Below are 22,841 nucleotides of genomic sequence, written 5' to 3' on the forward strand. Positions count from 1 at the left end.
TTTTAAAATAAATACAAGATGAGCATCCACATTCCTGCTGCGTTTTGGTCCTCCATTCCCGACGACAACCGTTACAGATTCTCCCACCACAAATGGACCAAGCAGCGGAGTAAGGAGCAAGGGGAATTCGATATGGACTAGCGGGAGAAATGGACGTGGGAGCAGATTCTGGCCGGAGAGGGCCCATGGAGGAAGTCTGGTGAGGACCGAGAACGCTACCGGGGTACACGACTGGCGAAGAAACCGGAGAGGCAGCCCCAAGAATTGTTTTTGAGGGGGTACACGGACAGATCGGCGGAGCCGAGGATGGAACCAGAGCTAGTCGGGGTAAAATTGGAGGTGAGAGAAACAGAGACCATAAAGGAGTTGATGGGAAAATTGGAGGAGAAAAGGATGAGAGAGCTACTGTGTTGGTGTATTAGGCATGACATTCGCCCTACAGAACGTGTCCTAATGATATCACCTGAGTTAGCGTTTTATACTAGTCCTGAGGTGTGTGCGAGCTGTCTGGTGAAGATAATACCAGCACCACGCACCAGGCCTCCAGTTCGTCAGCCCAGTCCAACTCGTCCTGTTCCCGCACTAGCCCTGAAGTGCGAACCCCTAGTCTGGCACGTCCAGTACCAGCACCACGCACCTGGCTTCCAGCATGTCAGCCCAGTCTGGTACGTCCTGTACCCGCTCCCCGCACTAGCCCTGAGGTGCGTGTTCCCAGGCTGATACCTCCAGTACCAGTACCACGCATCAGGCTTCCAGTGCGTCAACCCAGTCCGACTCGGCCTGTTCCCGCTCCCCGCACTAGCCCTGAGGTGCGTGTTCCCAGGCGGATACCTCCAGTACCAGCACCACGCATCAGGCTTCCAGTGCGTCGACCCAGTCCGACTCGGCCTGTTCCCGCTCCCCGCACTAGCCCTGAGGTGCGTGTTCCCAGGCTGATACCTCCAGTACCAGCACCATGCATCAGGCTTCCAGTACGTCAGCCCAGTCCAACTCGTCCTGTTCCCGCACTAGCCCTGAAGTGCGAACCCCTAGTCTGGCACATCCAGTACCAGCACCACGCACCTGGCTTCCAGCATGTCAGCCCAGTCTGGTACGTCCTGTACCCGCTCCCCGCATTAGCCCTGAGGTGCGTGTTCCCAGGCTGATACCTCCAGTACCACGCATCAGGCTTCCAGTGCGTCAACCCAGTCCGACTCGGCCTGTTCCCGCTCCCCGCACTAGCCCTGAGGTGCGTGTTCCCAGGCTGATACCTCCAGTACCAGCACCACGCATCAGGCTTCCAGTGCGTCGACCCAGTCCGACTCGGCCTGTTCCCGCTCCCCGCACTAGCCCTGAGGTGCGTGTCCCCAGACTGGCACATCCAGTACCAGTACCACGCATCAGGCTTCCAGTGCGTCAGCCCAGCCTCGAGAGTTCGGCAATAGTGTACAGTCCAGAGTATCCGGCAACAGTGTGCAGTCCAGAGTATCCGGCAACAGTGTGCAGTCCAGAGTATCCGGCAACAGTGTGCAGTCCAGAGTATCCGGCAACAGTGTGCAGTCCAGAGTATCCGGCAACAGTGTCTAGTCCGGAACCGAGGGAGACTGCCTGCGACCCGGAACCGAGGGAGTCTGCCTACGACCCAGAACCGAAGGGGTCTGCCTGCGACCCAGAACCGGGTGAGTCTGCCTATGACGCGGAACCAAGGGAGTCTATCAGCAACCCGGAACTGAGTAAGTCTATTGACGATCCGGAACTAAATATGAGTAACGGTGTATCAAATGAGTCTGCCTACAGTGTGGAACGGAAGAGGTCTGCCTACGATCCGGAACGAGGGGAGTCTGCCTACGGCCCGAAACTGATCAAGTCTGTCTGCATTCTGGAGGACAGTAGGCCGGAGCCAGAACCACCTCCTGTATAGGTGGGTTGGGGAGGGGGGGTGTAGCACAAGTGCCGTCGGTGACGGCAGCCAGCCTCCCTTCCCTCCCTTTAGTTTAGGGGATTTTCTTTGTTGTTGTTTTTAAAAAAAAAAATTTTATGAGGTGCGTCCGGGGTCTGCACCTTTAGCGGGGGGGTACTGTCACGTCCTGATCAGTATAAGGGTTATTTGTTATTGTAGTTTGGTCAGGATGTGGCAGAGGGTATTTTGTTTTATGTGGTTCAGGGTGGTGGTTTATTTAGTAGGGCGTTTGATTTATTATTTCCGGGTTTTTGGGTAATGTTCTATGTTTGTATTTCTATGTGGCCTCTGGTCTTTTGTATTTCTATGTCTGGTTTATTGGGGTTGGACTCTCAATTGGAGGCAGGTGTTCTCGTTGCCTCTGATTGGGAGTCCTATATATGGGTATGTGTTTGGTTTAGTGTTTGTGGGAGATTGTTTCTTGTTTTGCATGTGTGATTTGTTGTTTGTGAGTTCTTCATTTTTGTTATTTTGGTGTTCACTTGATTTTAAAATAAATACAAGATGAGCATCCACATTCCTGCTGCGTTTTGGTCCTCCATTCCCGACGACAACCGTTAGAAATATTATCAATCTGAATCCTATAAATTAAAATGGCCAATTTGTCTGTAATTAATTAGCTTAATTTCTCAGAGATTAAATTATATATACAAAATAATGTTTCAGGAATGCTTATCATATCTGTTAGTAACTACAGAAAATATTTCAGAACAATCTGAGATGGGGTGGGTGTGAAAATGCTCTTTCTTGTGCTTTTTTTGTGGTGGAAAGACCCTCCTAGGACAACACACTCACAGCCACAAGGTCTCAGCACCAGCCTTGTCTAGTTTACATGCATAGCCAGTGTCTTATATCGACCCGCTTGTTTGCAAAATCAATGCAAGCCCACACTTACACAATATCAACATGCCCAAACATACTGCTGACACACACACACACACGCACACACACACGAGTCGCAGACACACACATGAGACATGAACCTATGTACTTTGATACACTTTGGAAGTTATTCAGACCCCTTGACCTTTTCCATATTTTGTTACGTTACAGCCTTATTCTAAAATTGATGAAATTACAATTTGTCGTTGTCAATCTACGTACAATACCCCATAATGACAAAGCAAAAACAGTTTTTTGTTCGCACATTCATAAAATGTTTAAACAGATATAGCTTATTTACATAAGTATTCAGACCCTTTGCTTTGAGACTCTAAATTGAGCTCAGGTGCATCCTGTTAACATTGATCATCCTTGAGATGTTTCTACAACTTGATTGGAGTCCACCTGTGGTAAATTAAATTGATTGGACATGATTTGGAAAGGCACACACCTGTCTATATAAGGTCCCACCGTTGACAGTGCATGTCAGAGCAAAATCCAAGCCATGAGGTCAAAGGAATTGTCTGTAGAGCTCTGAGACAAGATTGTGTCGAGGCATATATCTGGGGAAGGGTACCAAAACATTTCTGCAGCATTGAAGGTCCCCAAGAACACAGTGGCCTTCATCATTCTTAAATGGAAGAAGTTTGGAACCACCAAGACTCTTCCTAGAGCTGGCCGCTCGTCCAACCTGAACAATCGGGGGAGAAGGGCCTTGGCCAGGGAGGTGACCAAGAACCCGAAAGCTCCAGAGTTTTTCTGTGGAGATGGGAGAACCTTCCAGAAGGACAGCATTCTTTGCAGCACTCCACCAATCAGGCTTTTATGGTAGAGTGGCCAGATGGAAGCCAATCCTCAGTAAAAGACACGACAGACTGCTTGGAGTTTGCCAACAGGCACCTAAAGGACTCTCAGAACATGAAAAACAAGATTCTCTGGTCTGATGAAACCAAGATCGAACTCTTTGGCCTCAATGCCAATCGCCACGTCTGGAGGAAACCTGGCACATCCCCACTGGGAAGCATGGGAGACTAGTCAGGATCAATGGAAAGATGAACAGAGCAAATTACAGAGAGATCCTTGATGAAAACCTGCTCCAGGGGGCTCAGGACCTCAGACTGGGGCAAAGGTTCACCTTCCAACAGGACAACAAGCCTAAGCACACAGCCAAGACAACTCAGGAGTGGCTTGGGACAAGTCTCTAAATGTCCTTGAGTTGCCCAGCCATAGCCTGGACTTGAACCCGATCGAACATCTCGGGAGAGACCTGAAAATAGCTGTGCAGCGATGCTTACCATCCAACCTGACAGAGCTTGAGGGGATCTGCAGAGAAAAACGGGAGAAACTCCCCAAATACAGGTGTGCCAAGCTTGTAGTGTCATTCCCAAGAAGACTCGAGGCTGTAATCGCTGTCAAAGGTGCTTCAATGAAGTACTGGGTAAGGGGTCTGAATACCTATGTAAATGTAGATTTCCGTTTTTTTGGTGTAATAAATTTGCCAAAAATTCCAAAAATATGTTTTTGATTTGTCATTATGGGGTATTGTGTATAGATTGATGAGGAAAAAACTATTTAATACATTTTAGAATAAGGCTGTAACGTAATAAAATGTGGATAAAGTTCAGGGGTCTAAATACTTTTTTACCAACTTACAACAGTTGTGTGTGTGTGTGTGTGTGTGTCTATTTGTTTGACACCAGGTAGTTATGGTCTGTAGAGTACAGCTAGACCATTATAGAGTTTTCACAGGAAATGGAATGGTTTTTTAAAGGACAATATTTTTATCGAGCAAGGCTATGTAATTAACTACTCACTCACTCACTCACGCACACACACACGCACACACACACACACACACACACACACACACACACACACACACACACACACACACACACACACACACACACACACACACACACACACACACACACACCAGAGTTAATGTGCTGGGCTAAAGCCTGTAGACTGAGACTATTTTCTTCATCTGCTCTTAAAGGCAATAGAATATACACCCCTTATAGATGGGAATTCCCCCCCCCCCCCCCCCCCCCCCGCAAAAAAAGCTATTGTTTTATTCTGGCTGCTAAAGGAAACAATTTGTGAATTCACAAAGAATCTCAGAGTAGGAGTACGGATTTAGGATCAGTTTTGCCTTTTATATCACAATGAATATGATTACAAAGCGGAGCTGATCCTAGATCACTATTCCTACGCTAAAGACGCTTTGTGAATTCGGCCCCGGGAAGAAAGCTGCTGCCCAATACCTTGCACAGCAGTCTTTCGCCATGGGACCCTAGAGCAGGGGTGTCAAACTCATTTCATGGAGGGCCTAGGGTCGGCGGGTTTGGGGTTTTTAAGACCTAGACAACCAGGTGAGGTGGGTTCTTTACTAATTAGTGACCTTAATTCATCAATCAAATACAAGGGAGGAGTGAAAATCCGCAGACACTTGGCCCTCCATGGAATGAGTTGGCCCTAGAGGTATTAGTCAATGCATATGAACTGGTATTTGGTATTGTATTAGGATCCCCATTGGCTGTTGAAAAAGCAGCAGCTACTCTTCCTGGTGTCAACACAAAACATGAAACATGATGTAATACAGAACATTAATAGACAAGAACAGCTCAACGACAGAACTACATAAATTTCAAAAGGCACACATAGCCTTCACATCAATACATACACATAAACTATATTGGTCAAATAGGGGATAGGCGTTGTGCCGGGAGGTGTAGCTTTACCTGTTTTCTGAAACCAGGTTTGATGTTCACTTGAGCAATATGAGATGGAACGGAGTTCCATGCAATAATGGCTCTATATAATACTGTACGCTTTCTTGAATTTGTTCTGGATTTGGGGACTGTGAAAAGACCCCTGGTGGCATGTCTGGTGGGGTAAGTGTGTGTGTCAGAGCTGTGTGTAAGTTGACTATGCCAAGAGAGACTGGCATGCATTGTATTTATATTAGCCCTCTGATTATAATGAAGAGCAAGACGTGCCGCTCTGTTCTGGGCCAGCTGCAGCTTAACTAGGTCTTTCCTTGCAGCACTCGGCCACACGACTGGACAATAATCAAGATAAGACAAAACTAGAGCCTGCAGGACTTGTTTTTTGGAGTGTGGTGTCAAAAAAAGCAGAGCATCTATTTATTACGGACAGACCTCTCCCCATCTTTACAACCATTGAATCTATATGTTTTGACCATGACAGTTTACAATCTAAGGTAACGCCAAGTAATTTAGTCTCCTCAACTTGTTCAACAGCCATACCATTCATTACCAGATTCAGCTGAGGTCTAGAACTTAGGGAATGACAAATACAATGCTCTTAGTTTTAGAGATGTTCAGGACCAGTTTATTAATGGCCACCCATTCCAAAACAGACTGCAACTCTTTGTTAAGTGTTTCAATGACTTCACTAGCTGTGGTTGCTGATGTGTATATGGTTGAATCATCAGCATACATGGACACACATGCTTTGTTTAATGCCAGTGGCAGGTCATTGGTAAAAATAGAAAAGAGTAGAGGGCCTAGAGAGCTGCCCTGCGGTACACCCCATTTTACATGTTTGACATTAGAGAAGCTTCCATTAAAGAAACCCCTTTGAGTTCTATTAGATAGATAGCTCTGCATCCACGATATGGCAGAGGTTGTAAAGCCATAACACATATGTTTTTTCAACAACAGGTTATGGTAAATAATATCAAAGGCTGCACTGAAATATAACAGTACAGCTCCCACAATCTTCTTATTATCAATTTCTTTCACCCAATCATCAGTCATTTGTGTCAGTGCAGTACATGTTGAGTGTCCTTCTCTATAAGCATGCTGAAAGTCTGTTGTCAGTTTGTTTACAAAGAAATAGCATTGTATTTGGTCAAACACAGTTTGCTAAGAGCTGGCAGCAAGCGTATAGATCTGCTGTTAGAACCAGTAAAGTCCACTTTACCACTCTTGGGTAGAGGAATGCCTTTGGCTTCCCCCTAGGCCTGAGGACAAAGACTTTCCTCTAGACCCAGATTAAAGATATGACAGATAGGAGTGGCTGTAGAGTCAGGTACCATCCTCAGTAGCTTTCCATCTAAGTTGTCAATGCCAGGAGGTTTGTCATCATTGATCAATAACAATAATTCTTCCACCTCTCCCACACTAACTTCAAACTTGCAATGCTTTTCTTTCATTATTTGTTTTTTTTATGCATGAATACGATGGCTCACTGTTCGTTGTTGGATTTTCCTAGCTAAGTTTGCCTACTTTGTCAATTAAGTAATGGTTTTGTGACAAATAAGCCATCTGATTTGATGAAAGATGGAATTGAATTTGTCTTTCTGCCCATAATTTCATTTAACGTACTCCAAAAATGTATGTAGTTGATCTTGGCTTCATAAAGTTTGCTTCTTCCTCTCTGGTTTTGTTTAAATTACACAACTTTCCCCAGGCTTTTATAGCCATATAATCTAGTTAGGCTATAACATAATGTATGCAAAAAATGTTTTGTGATAACTGCACTATGATTTGAATTATGTGGGGGAATTTTCTTTTTTCTGTTAGAGATTTTTCTTAATGTTAAGGATCCCAATGCCATGGATGGCTTTGGATTTGTTTTAATGGATTTGTTAATGTCTTCCTCATTCGTAGGAATAAGTTTGGTCCAAATCAGATGTTGGGTACTATATTTATTGAATATTGTCACGTCCTGACCAGTATAAGGGTTATTTTTTATTGTAGTTTGGTCAGGACGTGGCAGAGGGTATTTGTTTTATGTGGTTCGGGGTGGTGGTTTATTTAGTAGGGCGTTTGATTTATTATTTCCGGGTTTTTGGGTAATGTTCTATGTTTGTATTTCTATGTGGTCTCTGGTCTTTGGTATTTCTATGTCTGGTTTATTGGGGTTGGACTCTCAATTGGAGGCAGGTGTTTTCTCGTTGCCTCTGATTGGGAGTCCTATATATGGGTATGTGTTTGGTTTAGTGTTTGTGGGAGATTGTTTCTTGTTTTGCATGTGTGAGCATGACAAGACTGTTTTGTTGTTTGTGAGTTCTTCATTTTTGTTATTTTGGTGTTCACTTGATTTTAAAATAAATACAAGATGAGCATCCACATTCCTGCTGCGTTTTGGTCCTCCATTCCCGACGACAACCGTTACAGATTCTCCCACCACAAATGGACCAAGCAGCGGAGTAAGGAGCAAGGGGAATTCGATATGGACTAGCGGGAGAAATGGACGTGGGAGCAGATTCTGGCCGGAGAGGGCCCATGGAGGAAGTCTGGTGAGGACCGAGAACGCTACCGGGGTACACGACTGGCGAAGAAACCGGAGAGGCAGCCCCAAGAATTGTTTTTGAGGGGGTACACGGACAGATCGGCGGAGCCGAGGATGGAACCAGAGCTAGTCGGGGTAAAATTGGAGGTGAGAGAAACAGAGACCATAAAGGAGTTGATGGGAAAATTGGAGGAGAAAAGGATGAGAGAGCTACTGTGTTGGTGTATTAGGCATGACATTCGCCCTACAGAACGTGTCCTAATGATATCACCTGAGTTAGCGTTTTATACTAGTCCTGAGGTGTGTGCGAGCTGTCTGGTGAAGATAATACCAGCACCACGCACCAGGCCTCCAGTTCGTCAGCCCAGTCCAACTCGTCCTGTTCCCGCACTAGCCCTGAAGTGCGAACCCCTAGTCTGGCACGTCCAGTACCAGCACCACGCACCTGGCTTCCAGCATGTCAGCCCAGTCTGGTACGTCCTGTACCCGCTCCCCGCACTAGCCCTGAGGTGCGTGTTCCCAGGCTGATACCTCCAGTACCAGTACCACGCATCAGGCTTCCAGTGCGTCAACCCAGTCCGACTCGGCCTGTACCCGCTCCCCGCACTAGCCCTGAGGTGCGTGTTCCCAGGCGGATACCTCCAGTACCAGCACCACGCATCAGGCTTCCAGTGCGTCGACCCAGTCCGACTCGGCCTGTTCCCGCTCCCCGCACTAGCCCTGAGGTGCGTGTTCCCAGGCTGATACCTCCAGTACCAGCACCATGCATCAGGCTTCCAGTACGTCAGCCCAGTCCAACTCGTCCTGTTCCCGCACTAGCCCTGAAGTGCGAACCCCTAGTCTGGCACATCCAGTACCAGCACCACGCACCTGGCTTCCAGCATGTCAGCCCAGTCTGGTACGTCCTGTACCCGCTCCCCGCATTAGCCCTGAGGTGCGTGTTCCCAGGCTGATACCTCCAGTACCAGTACCACGCATCAGGCTTCCAGTGCGTCAACCCAGTCCGACTCGGCCTGTTCCCGCTCCCCGCACTAGCCCTGAGGTGCGTGTTCCCAGGCTGATACCTCCAGTACCAGCACCACGCATCAGGCTTCCAGTGCGTCGACCCAGTCCGACTCGGCCTGTTCCCGCTCCCCGCACTAGCCCTGAGGTGCGTGTCCCCAGACTGGCACATCCAGTACCAGTACCACGCATCAGGCTTCCAGTGCGTCAGCCCAGCCTCGAGAGTTCGGCAATAGTGTACAGTCCAGAGTATCCGGCAACAGTGTGCAGTCCAGAGTATCCGGCAACAGTGTGCAGTCCAGAGTATCCGGCAACAGTGTGCAGTCCAGAGTATCCGGCAACAGTGTGCAGTCCAGAGTATCCGGCAACAGTGTCTAGTCCGGAACCGAGGGAGACTGCCTGCGACCCGGAACCGAGGGAGTCTGCCTACGACCCAGAACCGAAGGGGTCTGCCTGCGACCCAGAACCGGGTGAGTCTGCCTATGACGCGGAACCAAGGGAGTCTATCAGCAACCCGGAACTGAGTAAGTCTATTGACGATCCGGAACTAAATATGAGTAACGGTGTATCAAATGAGTCTGCCTACAGTGTGGAACGGAAGAGGTCTGCCTACGATCCGGAACGAGGGGAGTCTGCCTACGGCCCGAAACTGATCAAGTCTGTCTGCATTCTGGAGGACAGTAGGCCGGAGCCAGAACCACCTCCTGTATAGGTGGGTTGGGGAGGGGGGGTGTAGCACAAGTGCCGTCGGTGACGGCAGCCAGCCTCCCTTCCCTCCCTTTAGTTTAGGGGATTTTCTTTGTTGTTGTTTTTTTTTAAATTTTTTTTATGAGGTGCGTCCGGGGTCTGCACCTTTAGCGGGGGGGTACTGTCACGTCCTGATCAGTATAAGGGTTATTTGTTATTGTAGTTTGGTCAGGATGTGGCAGAGGGTATTTTGTTTTATGTGGTTCAGGGTGGTGGTTTATTTAGTAGGGCGTTTGATTTATTATTTCCGGGTTTTTGGGTAATGTTCTATGTTTGTATTTCTATGTGGCCTCTGGTCTTTTGTATTTCTATGTCTGGTTTATTGGGGTTGGACTCTCAATTGGAGGCAGGTGTTCTCGTTGCCTCTGATTGGGAGTCCTATATATGGGTATGTGTTTGGTTTAGTGTTTGTGGGAGATTGTTTCTTGTTTTGCATGTGTGATTTGTTGTTTGTGAGTTCTTCATTTTTGTTATTTTGGTGTTCACTTGATTTTAAAATAAATACAAGATGAGCATCCACATTCCTGCTGCGTTTTGGTCCTCCATTCCCGACGACAACCGTTAGAAATATTATCAATCTGAATCCTATAAATTAAAATGGCCAATTTGTCTGTAATTAATTAGCTTAATTTCTCAGAGATTAAATTATATATACAAAATAATGTTTCAGGAATGCTTATCATATCTGTTAGTAACTACAGAAAATATTTCAGAACAATCTGAGATGGGGTGGGTGTGAAAATGCTCTTTCTTGTGCTTTTTTTGTGGTGGAAAGACCCTCCTAGGACAACACACTCACAGCCACAAGGTCTCAGCACCAGCCTTGTCTAGTTTACATGCATAGCCAGTGTCTTATATCGACCCGCTTGTTTGCAAAATCAATGCAAGCCCACACTTACACAATATCAACATGCCCAAACATACTGCTGACACACACACACACACGCACACACACACGAGTCGCAGACACACACATGAGACATGAACCTATGTACTTTGATACACTTTGGAAGTTATTCAGACCCCTTGACCTTTTCCATATTTTGTTACGTTACAGCCTTATTCTAAAATTGATGAAATTACAATTTGTCGTTGTCAATCTACGTACAATACCCCATAATGACAAAGCAAAAACAGTTTTTTGTTCGCACATTCATAAAATGTTTAAACAGATATAGCTTATTTACATAAGTATTCAGACCCTTTGCTTTGAGACTCTAAATTGAGCTCAGGTGCATCCTGTTAACATTGATCATCCTTGAGATGTTTCTACAACTTGATTGGAGTCCACCTGTGGTAAATTAAATTGATTGGACATGATTTGGAAAGGCACACACCTGTCTATATAAGGTCCCACCGTTGACAGTGCATGTCAGAGCAAAATCCAAGCCATGAGGTCAAAGGAATTGTCTGTAGAGCTCTGAGACAAGATTGTGTCGAGGCATATATCTGGGGAAGGGTACCAAAACATTTCTGCAGCATTGAAGGTCCCCAAGAACACAGTGGCCTTCATCATTCTTAAATGGAAGAAGTTTGGAACCACCAAGACTCTTCCTAGAGCTGGCCGCTCGTCCAACCTGAACAATCGGGGGAGAAGGGCCTTGGCCAGGGAGGTGACCAAGAACCCGAAAGCTCCAGAGTTTTTCTGTGGAGATGGGAGAACCTTCCAGAAGGACAGCCATCTTTGCAGCACTCCACCAATCAGGCTTTTATGGTAGAGTAGCCAGATGGAAGCCAATCCTCAGTAAAAGACACGACAGACTGCTTGGAGTTTGCCAACAGGCACCTAAAGGACTCTCAGAACATGAAAAACAAGATTCTCTGGTCTGATGAAACCAAGATCGAACTCTTTGGCCTCAATGCCAATCGCCACGTCTGGATTAAACCTGGCACATCACCACCGTGAAGCATGGGAGACTAGTCAGGATGAATGGAAAGATGAACAGAGCAAATTACAGGGAGATTCTTGATGAAAACCTGCTCCAGGGGGCTCAGGACCTCAGACTGGGGCAAAGGTTCACCTTCCAACAGGACAACAAGCCTAAGCACATAGCCAAGACAACTCAGGAGTGGCTCCGTACAAGTCTCTAAATGTCCTTGAGTTGCCCAGCCATAGCCTGGACTTGAACCCGATCGAACATCTCGGGAGAGACCTGAAAATAGCTGTGTAGCGACGCTTACCATCCAACCTGACAGAGCTTGAGGGGATCTGCAGAGAAAAACGGGAGAAACTCCCCAAATACAGGTGTGCCAAGCTTGTAGCGTCATACCCAAGAAGACTCGAGGCTGTAATCGCTGTCAAAGGTGCTTCAATGAAGTACTGGGTAAAGGGTCTGAATAGTTATGTAAATGAGATTTCAGTTTTTTTATGTGTAATAAATTTGCCAAAAATTCCCAAAATCTGTTTTTGATTTGTCATTATGGGGTATTGTGCATAGATTGATGAGGAAAAAACTATTTAATACATTTTAGAATAAGGCTGTAACGTAATAAAATGTGGATAAAGTTCAGGGGTCTAAATACTTTCTGAATGCACTGTACGTATTGACATTTTTACCAACTTACAACAGTAGTGTGTGTGTGTGTGTGTGTGTGTGTGTGTGTGTGTGTGTGTGTGTGTGTGTGTGTCTATTTGTTTGACACCAGGTAGTTATGGTCTGTAGAGTACAGCTAGACCATTATAGAGTTTTCACAGGAAATGGAATTGTTTTTTTTAAAGGACAATATTTTTATTGAGCAAGGCTATGTAATTAACTACTCACTCACTCACGCACGCACGCACGCACGCACACACACACACACACACACACACACACACACACACACACACACGCACACATATACACTGACTCACTGACTCATTCACTCATTCCCTCCCTCCCTCCCTCCCTCCCTCCCTCCCTCCCTCCCTCCCTCCCTCCCTCCCTCCCTCCCTCCCTCCCTCCCTCCCTCCCTCCCTCCCTCCCTCACTCCCTCACTCCCTCCCTCCCTCCTTCCCTCCCTCCCCTTTCAGTAGACATTCCTCTTTTGAACTTTCTCTTTAATTAAATTTTCCGCTCCATTAAAAGCCAGCTAGTGTGTGTGTGTGTGTGTGTGTGTGTGTGTGTGTGTGTGTGTGTGTGTGTGTGTGTGTGTGTGTGTGTGTGTGTGTGTGTGTGTGTGTGTGGTTTGATTAAAGCCAGCTAGCTAAGGCCTTTTCGGGTGATTTGCTGTCCACTCTCTGGAAAACATAGGTTTGCATCCCAAATGGCACCCTATTCCCTATATTCCCTATACATTCCCAAAGGCTCTGGTCAAAAGTAGTGTACTATATAGGGAATAGGGTGTCATTTGGGATGCAGAAAATAGTGGTTTTTATATTTTCCCCTAAAATGTCCACTTCCTCCCCAGTGATGTGTTCCGAGAACTAGGGTATATATCAGGGGGTGTGGAGAAAGGGGGAGAAGAGAGGGGGAATGGAGAAGAAGAGAGGGGGAATGGAGAAGAAGAGAGGGGGAATGGGGAAGAGGAGAGGGGGAATGGGGAAGAGGAGAGAGGATTGGGGAAGAAGAGAGGGGGATTGGAGAATAATAGAGTGGGATTGGGAAATAGAGAGTGGGATTGGGGAAGAAGAGAGGGAGATTGGGGAAGAATAGAGTGGGATTGGGAAATAGAGAGTGGGATTGGGGAAGAAGAGAGGGGGATTGGGGAAGAATAGAGCGGGATTGGGGAAGAAGAGAGGGAGAATGGGGAAGAAGAGAGGGGGATTGGGGAAGAAGAGAGGGGGAATGGGGAAGAAGAGAAGGGAGAATGGGGAAGAAGAGAGGGGGAATTGGGGAAGAAGAGAAGGGAGAATGGGGAAGAAGAGAGGGGGAATGGGGAAGAAGAGAAGGGAGAATGGGGAAGAAGAGAGGGGGAATGGGGAAGAAGAGAAGGGAGAATGGGGAAGAAGAGAAGGGAGAATGGGGAAGAAGAGAGGGGGAATGGGGAAGAAGAGAAGGGAGAATGGGGAAGAAGAGAGGGGGAATGGGGAAGAAGAGAAGGGAGAATGGGGAAGAAGAGAGGGGGAATGGGGAAGAAGAGAAGGGAGAATGGGGAAGAAGAGAGGGGGAATTGGGGAAGAAGAGAAGGGAGAATGGGGAAGAAGAGAGGGGGAATGGGGAAGAAGAGAGGGGGAATGGGGAAGAAGAGAGGGGGAATGGGGAAGAAGAGAGGGGGAATGGGGAAGAAGTATAAACCTTGTATAGGCCAACCCAGCCAGGGTGATGGGTGAGAGTGACTGTGATTATAGTTATGATTGGCGTTCTAACTCTACCAATATAACACAGTGAGTATGTTTACATGCACACTAATAATTCAATATTAAACTGATTATGGCAGTAAGCTGAGTATGGCATTAGTCATGTAAACACCTTACTCTGTTTATCTCGATCGGCGTAAAGTCAAAATCGAAATAAGCATACGCTGATTAAAACACCTGGTCTTCTGAGCAATCTTTGAATTATAAACATCTTAATCGGCGTTCCAGCGGTGCATTTGTTCTGTGCATGTGCCAGCACCAGCCGAGAGCCTCCCTCATTAGAGCGAATGAAGTGAGTTCAGAACAACTGAAAGTATGCATCCTAGAAATATTTTTCATATACAAACTATAAATGTCTGAACTAGGCTTTGCAAAAATAACACAGACGCTGTGGTAGAACGTTTACTTTGATTGGCAATTTTCTGCATTTATCATAGTCCCGTCAGGTAGCCTGATTTCAGATGAGTCCATGTAAACAGGTTTATTTTTCTTCTTGCAAAGCATGTCAATGTTTAAATCAAACTATTATATTAATCTGACTATCCATAATTGTATTATTGTGTGCATGTAACCATACTCAGTGTGATGCTAGTTAGATTTAGCCTCTGTTTGTAAAGGCCTGCTGGTTGTTGATTTGTTTTCTGATGTGATGCTGTTGACAGTGTGTGTGTGTGTGTGTGTGTGTGTGTGTGTGTTCATAGCTATTGCCAGTGTGTGTGTTCTGTCTGGAGTGCGTCTCTCTCAAGCCCACAGAACCAGATGTACTGAACAAACGGTCTCTCTCATTCCATTTGTTCTGCAGTTTTGATTTGTCCATTTACCTTCCTGTTCTGCTGCCTTATATGACCTTTTACTCTTCTTTTACTGTCTGTTGTCACCTTATTTTACTGTCTGTTGTCACCTTCTTATTTACTGTCTGTTGTCACCTTATTTTACTGTCTGTTGTCACCTTCTTATTTACTGTCTGTTGTCACCTTCTTATTTACTGTCTGTTGTCACCTTATTTTACTGTCTGTTGTCACCTTCTTATTTACTGTCTGTTGTCACCTTATTTTACTGTCTGTTGTCACCTTCTTATTTACTGTCTGTTGTCACCTTCTTATTTACTGTCTGTTGTCACCTTCTTATTTACTGTCTGTTGTCACCTTCTTATTTACTGTCTGTTGTCACCTTATTTTACTGTCTGTTGTCACCTTCTTATTTACTGTCTGTTGTCACCTTCTTATTTACTGTCTGTTGTCACCTTATTTTACTGTCTGTTGTCACCTTCTTATTTACTGTCTGTTGTCACCTTCTTATTTACTGTCTGTTGTCACCTTATTTTACTGTCTGTTGTCACCTTCTTATTTACTGTCTGTTGTCACCTTCTTATTTACTGTCTGTTGTCACCTTCTTATTTACTGTCTGTTGTCACCTTCTTATTTACTGTCTGTTGTCACCTTCTTATTTACTGTCTGTTGTCACCTTCTTATTTACTGTCTGTTGTCACCTTATTTAGCTGTCTGTTGTCACCTTCTTCATTTACTGTCTGTTGATACCTTCTTCTTTACTGTCTGTTGTTACCTTCTTATTTACTGTCTGTTGTCACCTTCTTCTTTCCTGTCTGTTGTCACCTTCTTTACTGTCTGTTGTCACCTTCTTCTTTACTGTCTGTTGTCACCTTGTTATTTACTGTCTGTTGTCACCTTCTTCATTTACTGTCTGTTGTCACCTTCTTCTTTTACTGTCTGTTGTCACCTTCTTCTTTACTGTCTGTTGTCACCTTCTTCTTTTACTGTCTGTTATCAACTTCTTTACTGTCTGTTGTCACCTTATTATTTACTGTCTGTTGTCACCTTCTTCTTTACTGTCTGTTGTCACCTTCTTCTGTCTGTCTCTTTACATCCCTGTCCTCTTTGTCTAAGTCCTAGTCAGTTGTCAGAGCCAGACACACACAGATCCATTCCATATTCCTCAACAGTGGGAGGAATCCTTCCTTCAGTCGGAATATCTTATTAGCTACAGTAAGTCTAACCCTAATGCCCTGTGTGTGTTGGTGTGTGTGTGTGTGTGTGTGTGTTTGTACATGTTTGCTGTCAGCCTTATGAAGTAACTCTCTCTAAATTGGGCTACGTTCACTGTCAGCCTTATTAAATAACTCTCTCTAAATGTGGCTACGTTCACTGTCAGCCTTACTAAATAACTCTCTCTAAATGTGGCTACGTTCACTGTCAGCCTTACTAAATAACTCGCTCTAAATGGGGCTACGTTCACTGTCAGCCTTATTAAATAACTCTCTGTAAATGAGGCTATGTTCACTGTCAGCCTCATTAAATAACTATCTCTAAAATGAGCTACGTTCACTGTCAGCCTTATTAAATAACTCTCTCTAAATGTGGCTACGTTCACTGTCAGCCTTATTAAATAACTCTCTCTAAATGTGGCTATGTTCACTGTCAGCCTCATTAAATAACTATCTCTAAAATGAGCTACGTTCACTGTCAGCCTTATTAAATAACTCTCTCTAAATGTGGCTACGTTCACTGTCAGCCTTATTAAATAACTCTCTGTAAATGAGGCTATGTTCACTGTCAGCCTCATTAAATAACTATCTCTAAAATGAGCTACGTTCACTGTCAGCCTTATTAAATAACTCTCTCTAAATGTGGCTACGTTCACTGTCAGCCTTATTAAATAACTCTCTCTAAATGTGGCTACGTTCACTGTCAGCCTTACTAAATAACTCGCTCTAAAAGGGGCTACGTTCGCTGTTAGCCTTATTAAATAATTCTCTCTAATTGGGGCTACGTTCACTGTCAGCCTTATTAAATAACCCTCTAAATGGGGCTACGTTCACTGTCAGCCTTATTAAATGACTCTCTAAATGGGGCTACGTTCACTGTCAGCATTATTAAATAACTCTCCAAATGTGACTACGTTCACTGACAGCCTTACTAAATAACTCTCTCTAAATGTGGCTACGTTCACTGTCAGCCTTATTAAATAACTCTCTGTAAATGAGGCTATGTTCACTGTCAGCCTCATTAAATAACTATCTCTAAAATGAGCTACGTTCACTGTCAGCCTTATTAAATAACTCTCTCTAAATGTGGCTACGTTCACTGTCAGCCTTACTAAATAACTCGCTCTAAAAGGTGCTACGTTCACTGTCAGCCTTATTAAATAACTCTCTCTAAATGTGGCTACGTTCACTGTCAGCCTTACTAAATAACTCGCTCTAAAAGGTGCTACGTTCGCTGTTAGCCTTATTAAACAACTCTCTTTAAATGGGGCTACGGTAACTGTCAGCATTATTAAATAACTCTCTCTAAATGCGGCTACATTTACTGTCAGCTTTATTAAATAACTCTATCTAAATGTGGCTACTTTTACTGTCAGCCTTATTAAATAACTCTCTCCAAATAGGGCTACGTTTACTGTCAGACTTATTAAAAAACTCTCTCTAAATGGGGCTACGTTCACTGTCAGCCTTGTTAAATAAGTCTCTAAATGGGGCTACGTTTACTGTCAGCCTTATTAAATAACTCTTTCTAAATGTGGCTACGTTCACTGTCAGCCTTATTAAATAACTCTCTCTAATTGGGGCTACATATACTGTCAGCCTTATTAAATAACTCTCTAAATGGGGCTACGTACACTGTCAGCCTTGTTAAATATCTCTCCAAATGGGGCTACATTCACTGTCAGCCTTATTAAATAACTATTTCTAACTGTGGCTATGTTCACTGTCAGCCTTATTAAATAACTCTCTCTAAATGGGGCTACGTTCACTGTCAGCCTTGTTAAATAACTCTCTAAATAGGGCTACGTTCACTGTCAACCTTATTAAAAAACTCTCTCTAAATGTGGCTACATTCACTTCAGGCTAATTAAATAACTCTCTCTAAATGTGGCTACGTTCACTGTCAACCTTATTAAATAACTCTCTCTAAATGTGGCTATGTTCACTGTCAGCCTTATTAAATAATACTCTCTAATTGGGGCTACGTTCACTGTCAGCCTTATTAAATGACTCTCTAAATGGGGCTACGTTCACTGTCAGCCTTATTAAATAACTCTCCAAATGTGACTACGTTCACTGACAGCCTTATTAAATTACTCTCTCTAAATGGGGCTACGTTCACTCTCAGCCTTATTAAATAACTCTTTCTAACTGTGGCTATGTTCACTGTAAGCCTTATTAAATAACTCTCTCTAAATGGGGCTACATTCAATGTCAGCCTTATTGAATAACTCTCTACATGGGGCTACGTTCACTGTCAGCCTTATTAAATAACTCTCTCCAAATAGGGCTACGTTCACTGTCAGCCTTATTAAATAACTCTCTCCAAATAGGGCTACGTTTACTGTCAGCCTTATTAAAAAACTCTCTACATGGGGCTACGTTCACTGTCAGCCTTATTAAATATCTGTGTCCGAACGGGGCTACGTTTACCTTCAGCCTTATTAAATATCTCTCTCTAAATGGGGCTATGTTTACTGTCAGCCTTATTAAATAACTCTCTAAATGGGGCTACGTTCACTGTCAACCTTATTAAATATCTCTCTCTAAATGTGGCTATGTTCTTTGTCAGCCTTAATAAATAACTCTCTCTAAATGGGGTTACGTTCACCTGTCAGCCTTATTAAATAACTTTTTAAATGAGGCTACGTTCACTGTCAACCTTATTAAATAACTCACTCTAAATGTGGCTACGTTCACTGTCAGCCTTATGAAATAACTCTCTCTAAATGGGGCTACATCTACTGTCAGCCTTATTAAATAACTCTTTCTAACTGTGGCTACGTTCACTGTAAGCCTTATTAAATAACTCTCTCTAAACAGGGCTACGTTCACTGTCAGCCTTATTAAATAACTCTCTAAACAGTTCACTGTCAACCTTATTAAATAACTCTCTCTAAATGTGGCTACGTTCACTGTCAGCCTTATAAAATAACTCTCTCTAATTGGGGCTACGTTTACTGTCAGCCTTATTAAATAACTCTCTCTAATTGGGGCTACATTGAATATCAGCCTTATTAAATAACCCTCTAAATGGGGCTACGTTTACTGTCAGCCGTATTAAATAACTCTCGAAATGGGGCTACGTTCACTGTCAGCATTATTAAATAACTCTCCAAATGTGGCTACGTTCTCTGACAGCCTTATTAAATAACTCTCTCTAATTGGGGCTACATTGAATATCAGCCTTATTAAATAACCCTCTAAATGGGGCTACGTTTACTGTCAGCCGTATTAAATAACTCTCGAAATGGGGCTACGTTCACTGTCAGCCTTATAAAATAACTCTCTCTAATTGGGGCTACGTTTACTGTCAGCCTTATTAAATAACTCTCTCTAATTGGGGCTACATTGAATATCAGCCTTATTAAATAACCCTCTAAATGGGGCTACGTTTACTGTCAGCCGTATTAAATAACTCTCGAAATGGGGCTACGTTCACTGTCAGCATTATTAAATAACTCTCCAAATGTGGCTACGTTCTCTGACAGCCTTATTAAATAACTCTCTCTAATTGGGGCTACATTGAATATCAGCCTTATTAAATAACCCTCTAAATGGGGCTACGTTTACTGTCAGCCGTATTAAATAACTCTCGAAATGGGGCTACGTTCACTGTCAGCATTATTAAATAACTCTCCAAATGTGACTACGTTCTCTGACAGCCTTATTAAATAACTCTCTCTTAATGGGGTTACATTCACTGTCAGCCTTATTAAACAATTCTCTAAATGGGGCTACGTTCACTGTCAGCCTTATTAAATAACTCTTTCTAACTGTGGCTATGTTCACTGTTAGCCTTGTTAAATAACTCTCTAAATGGGGCTACGTTCACTGTCAGCCTTTTTAAATAACTCTCTCTAATTATCGCTACATTCAATGTCAGCCTTATTAAATAACTCTCTAAATGGGGCTACGTTCACAGTCAACCTTATTAAATAACACTCTAAATGGGGCTATGTTAACTGTCAGCCTTAATAACTAACTCTGTCTAAACAGAGCTGTGTTCACTGTCGCACACTGTTTCTGAGACATCTGTCACCGTCACAAACTGTTTGCAGTGCCTCTGTTTATTATTCTGACTAATTTCTTTGAGGTGTAAATTGATAGCGAGTGTTTCAGCTGTGTTGACGTTGTGTCGTGTTGTTAATGTCTTTGTCAGTGTTGTTTACATGGTTCAATAGAAATGTCTTAGTATGACCTAGTCTAGATATTATTCATATTTGTTGACAATGTGTTATTGCTATCTTTGTCAGGTTTGTTTACATGACGGGGTAATGTGATGGATGAATAGGAATGTCTTAGTACTCACAATTATACTTGTCATGGTGGATGTCATACAGGTCACTAATTCAATCAATACATACAGAATCTTCTCTACTTCTACAGTACTTTATGACACAGGTATACTTGTCACTTACAGTTTTCTATTGAGACTGCTCTATTCTCTTCTATTTCTACACTACTTACTGTACCTGGATGTAATGGCCTTTCAACCCAACCGGCTGTTATGGTGACTCTCTGTGTCTCTGTGTGTCTCTCTGTGTCTCTGTGTGTCTCTGTGTGTCTCTGTGTCTCTCTCTCTCTCTCTCTCTCTCTCTCTCTCTCTCTCTCTCTCTCTCTCTCTCTCTCTCTCTCTCTCTCCTCTCTCTCTCTCTCTCTTCAAAGGGCTTTATTGGCATGGGAAACATATGTATACATTGCCAAAGCAAGTGAAATTGATATAAATTGAAATAAACAATAAAGAATGAACAGTAAACATTACACTCACAGAAGTTCCAAAGGGAATAGAGACATTTCATATGTCATATTATGTCTATATACAGTTTTGTAACGATGTACAAATAGTTAAAGTACAAAAGGGAAAATAAATAAACATAAATATGGGTTGTATTTACAATGGTGTTTGTTCTTCATTGGTTGCCCTTTTCTTGTAGCAACAGGTCACACATCTTGCTGCTGTAATGGCACACTGTGGTATTTCACCCAGTAGATATGAGTTTGTTTTCAAATTCTTTGTGGGTCTGTGTAATCTGAGGGAAATATGTGTCTCTAATATGGTCATACATTTGGCAGGAGGTTAGGAAGTGCAGCTCAGTTTCCACCTCATTGTGTGGGCAGTGTTCACATAGCCTGTCTTCTCTTGAGAGCCAGGTCTGCCTACGGCGGCCTCTCTAAATATCAAGGCAATGCTCACTGAGTCTGTACATAGTCAAAGCTTTACTTAAGTTTGGGTCAGTCACAGTGGTCAGGTATTCTGCCACTGTGTACTCTCTGTTTAGGGCCAAATAGCATTCTAGTTTGCTCTGTTTTTTTGTTAATTCTTTCCAATGTGTCAAATAATTATCTTTTTGTTTTCTCATGATTTGGTTGTGTCTAATTGTGTTGCTGTCCTGGGGCTTTGTGGGGTCTGTTTGTGTTTATGAACAGAGCCCCAGGACCAGCTTGCTTAGGGGACTCTTCTCCAGGTTCATCTCTCTGTAGGTGATGGCTTTGTTCTGGAAGGTTTGGAAATCGCTTCCTTTTAGGTGGTTGTAGAATTGAACGTCTCTTTTCTGGATTTTGATAATTAGCGGGTATCGGCCTAATTCTGCTCTGCATGTGTTATTTGGTGTTTAACGTTGTACACAGAGGATATTTTTTGCAGAATTCTGCATGCAGAGTCTCAATTTGGTGTTTGTCCCATTTTGTGACTTCTTGGTTGGTGAGCGGACCCCAGACCTCACAACCATAAAGGGCAATGAGTTCTATAACTGATTCAAGTATTTTTAGCCAGATCCTAATTGGTATGTTGAATTTGATGTTCCTTTTGATGGCATAGAAGGCCCTTCTTGCGTCGTCTCTCAACTCGTTTGACATTTTCTCAGTACATTGTCTTCATGATAATGCAGAGGATTTCCCCAAGGTTGCTGTTGACGCTTATCAAGTTTTTCTCCACTTTTGTGGATTGAGGTGATCAGTCCTTGGATCCAAACATTGGGGAAGATGCCAGAGTTGAGGATGAGGTTAAAGAGTTTACAGTATGTATAGCCAATTTGATTTTGTGGACTGTATATTTTATCATGTAACTTAGGATACCATCAACACCACAGGCCTTTTTGGGTTGGAGGGTTTCTATTTTGTCCTGCAGTTCATTCAATGTAATTGGAGATCCCAGTGGGTCTCTCTCTCTCTCTCTCTCTCTCTCTCTCTCTCTCTCTCTCTCTCTCTCTCTCTCTCTCTCTCTCTCTCTCTCTCTCTCTCTCTCTCTCTCTCTCTCTCTCTCTCTCTCTCTCTCTCTCTCTCTCTCTCTCTCTCTCTCTCTCACCTTGACAGTATTATGCATGATGACCCTGACATCATCCCCTTCCCCGGACGTTGTATTGGCCAGGGCAGTGGTGAGAAATGTCTCAGTCCCTGGAGCAAAAATGTTGTGCTATCCAGGAGCACGAGTACAAGACATCAATAAGCTGCTCCCAAACATTTTAAATCTTCATCAGGAAATTGAGTCTATCATAGTTCATGTGGGATTCAATGACATTATGAAGGGCAGCTCAGAACAGCTGAAGATGGATTTTAGAAAACTGATTGGGTCTCTGCTTTACACCAACAAACGCCCCATAATATCTGTCCCTCTACCCTCCCTAAATCGTGGCATTGAACATTTCAGCAGACTTGTAGCCCTCCATAAATGAAAACCAGACTATTGCAGCTCTGTGGGTGTAACATTTATTGACAATGTTGAT

This window comes from Salmo salar, chromosome 02 (assembly GCF_965601325.2).
Source record: "Salmo salar chromosome 02, fSalSal1, whole genome shotgun sequence".
NCBI lineage: Eukaryota > Metazoa > Chordata > Actinopteri > Salmoniformes > Salmonidae > Salmo > Salmo salar.